The sequence below is a fragment of the Vipera ursinii genome (assembly GCF_947247035.1).
Source record: "Vipera ursinii genome assembly, chromosome: 4".
In the NCBI taxonomy this organism is placed as follows: domain Eukaryota; kingdom Metazoa; phylum Chordata; class Lepidosauria; order Squamata; family Viperidae; genus Vipera; species Vipera ursinii.
In genome coordinates, this window is record NC_139514.1 from 79,906,065 (window position 1) to 79,909,573 (window position 3,509).

Sequence of the window (3,509 nt, forward strand, 5' to 3'; positions counted from 1 at the left end):
GGCGACCCGGCCGGGAAGAGGGAAAAGCCGGGCCTTGAAAAACCCCGCCGCCACCAAACCGCCAAGCCAGTTTGTTCCACCGCCAGCGATCCTGCTCTTGGGCTTTGCGCTACTTGACGGATACGGCTCCGTGGGGTCCCTCTTGTCCAGGCTGGGGAGGGGGGTGTAGAAGCGCGCACGCGCTCCCGCCTATGTGTGAATGTATGGGTGCACGGGCGCGCGAACAGATACCCCTTGCCCAGGAGCTCTACAAACAGAAGAGGCTGAATCGGGGTTAGATCACTCCCGCTGATATTTATGCCTTTCAATTGAGATCCCACTATTTATACTGGGCTACTTCAGCCCAGCCCCCCCCCCCCAAGCTCTCGCTGTCTTCAGCAATTACTGCCTCTTTCCCAGGCGCAGGCAGACGCCGAAGAGCGTTTCCCCCCTCCTCGGGCCAGCAATTGGCTTGTTTTACGTTTTACGCGCTGGCGTCCGCTGTACCTTGATTTCGGGAGCCAAAGAGCAGAAAGAGGCGGAGGGAGAAAGCCAACGAGCCCCTCCCCTTCCCAGCCCCCCCCCCAACAGGTACCTGGTGGCCAGCGCGCTTTGCCAAGGTTTGCAGAAACTTAACCGATGAGGGGAGTGTGGTGGGGGACAAAAGTCGAAGAAGACTTTACTGCCTGCTCACGAGTGCGTGTGGACTTATAGGAGGCGGACAAGCGGGCCGGGGAGGAGAAGCCAGAGAGAAATAAGCTGATGGTTCAATCCAAAGGTAAATCCGATCCAGCTGGAGATCAATATTTTGTGTGTGTGTGTTAGATTTTTCTTGATTTTTGTCGCCCTTGTCTTTTCCCCCTTCCTTAAATTCTCAATTTGGGGCTGTTTCGCTGTGAGCCCCCACAGACTTTTGGTGGCAAGGAGGTTGAGCGAGGAGTCGAGAGACTTCACAGCGTTTGTTTCTCTTGCCGCTCTGATACAAGTTAGGCCAAGACACAGACACACACACACACATACAGAGAGAGAAAGAGAGAGACCCCGCCCTCAGGTATCAAAAGGGGAGGGGGGCGGGGTCCAAGAAAAAAAGAGCCCATCAGCTTCCATTCTCACCTGACAGACTGCAGGCTTGTCTGCCCTTGCGGGCAATGCAACCCTGGGTTCCGTAACCGCCTGAAGATGAGCGAGTTGCTGGAGGAAAAAGAGCTTCCTGGGGCTGCGGGATTTCACCAAGCGGAGGCCTGCTCCAGAAAACCTAACGGCCCCTTGCGGGTCTTGCATCGCAATCCCGCGCCCCAAAGGCAATCCCGCTGAGATCCAGGAAACTTTCGGGCAAAAGCGGATCCCAGAAGGCAACCTGCATTTTCGGGGCCCCACAAGGCTTTCCCTTGAGCTTTCTTATTGCGGCCCCTCAATCTGCCAGAGCAACACCCGGGGCGATTGAATCGATCCCCCTTTGTAGATCGAAGCGATGTCTTCAGATCGCCCCAGGGAAGGAGGGAGATTCATCTAAGCGGGGATGAGAGGCGGGGATGAGAAGTGGAAAGGATTCCCCCCCCCCCTTTTCTTTACTCTGTCGGATTCAGCACCAGAGGTAAATAACCTCTGGTAGAATAAAACCAATCCACGATGGTTTGCCCAGACCGAAGGCAGCAAAGCTCCGCGCTGGCTGGCTGTCCTCCTACCCTGACTGCCCCCCCCCTCGCTCCGGTTAAGGCTGAGTTCACACCGCGGCTTAAAAGTGAACTCCCTTCCTATCAAGAGGTGGCCTTTGGGTTCAGGGGCCTTCAGAAGGTTCCTACAGACTCCCTCAGTCTCACTCTGAAATTGGATCAGAGCAGACCCGGTGTCAGCGGAGTTTGAAGGACAATGCTCCGATTTTGCGTTCCGCTGTCCCCCTTCAAGGGTTACTCCAGTCCCTGGGGAAAAGCACCTATTCGGGATTTTTGTCTGGAAGGTCACGTTCTCGCTTCCCTCTTGCTTGGAAAACTCCCTACCAAGCTTAAACTGCTGTTTCTCTCTGTGCATGCGCTCTCGAAGTTCCCCGACCTAAATCCGCGGGACTTACTGCCAAGAAGAAACCCACTGGGAACTTCGCAGACTGGATCCTGACAGGGCAGGAAAATCCCTCGGCATGGTCTACCTCTTCTTTACCTGCCAGACAGGGCGCCAATATTTTAGTATATCTTATTTTAACCTTTCCACAGGAGCGCCCCTCCCCCCCCCCTCTCTCTCTCTCTCTCTCTCCACACACACACAATTTTGCTCCCGAGTTCAGTGAATCTTTGAGTGCTGTAATTCACTCTGCAAAACTAAGTATACCATTCTGTGCACTTTTAGGAGTGAATCTCCTTTAGTGCAGCGGGCTAAGGAAGAGCATCTTCTCCTCCCTCTTCTTTCTTTTCTCCCCCTTTTCTCTGAAGGCCTTTTTTAATTAAAAAATTAAAATACCCACAACAGCAGCAGTCTTGGCCTTTTCACTAAGGGAGAAGGGAGGAGGGAGAAAAAGACGAGGAAACAATAAAAGTGCTTTTTAAAAGGAGATCAATTCAGGCGTAAATTTTAAAATAATTATCTGGAGGAACTAAGATTGGCCTTTGATCTCGGCCTTCTCCAGGAGTACAAGGAGGGTTCAGTCAGTGAAGGCCCCGAAGCCTATCTTGAGGACAGCGCCAATCCAGCGCCAGTAAACCAAGCGGCTTGGAAAGCCTAAAGGCAGCACCGGATGAGAGAAAGCTTCTAAAGCAGACATTTCGGAGAAGTCACCGGGCCTGTGTGAGGCCTGTTGTCTGATCAGATCTGGCTTTTTTCCTCACCATCTCACTTTACCACCACCACCCTTCTCAATAGTCTAGTGACTTCCTTTGTATCTCTTGGAGGAAACTCGGTGTAGATTGTGATTATCTCACTTTAGGCCCCGAAACAACTCTGTCGGATTGGTCAGAAACAGAGAGATCTACCCGCAGGGTTTGCTTGATACAAGAGGAAGAATTTAATCACATCGCAGGTTTCACACAGTACCAGCACCTGAGATAGGGGTCGGGAAGTTCAAATTTAGGCAGAATAAAAGTGATTGAAAAGTAAGGCAACCCAGCCAGTGAATTAAGACCTCTAGGCAAGTATTCTGAGCAGTGACTAAAAAAGCTAAAAAAGCCAGAGGTGATCAGAAATGTAGATCGCCCTTGGACCTGGCATGTGGTTCTTTGGGGATAGCAGTGATTTCAGAAAGATTTCATCAAGCAGAGAAGCCATGTTCTGGCCCCAAATGTTAAGCAGTCAATCTTGGCTTGTTTTCTGGGTACTTGTTTGAGGAACAGTTCCTAGGGATATTTTTCCTGTTTTCTTTCTTGCACGGCTGCTTCTCATCTTTGTTTTGTTTTGTTTTGTTAGCCTCTCTACAGACACCACCAGAAGGAATCTGAAATCCTCAATCTGGTGATGGGTTAGACCACAACTTCCACCATCCCTATCCCGCTATTTGGCTCCCAGTGACCCTCCAGCGCAGCTGAACAGCACCAAATTGGGAAATG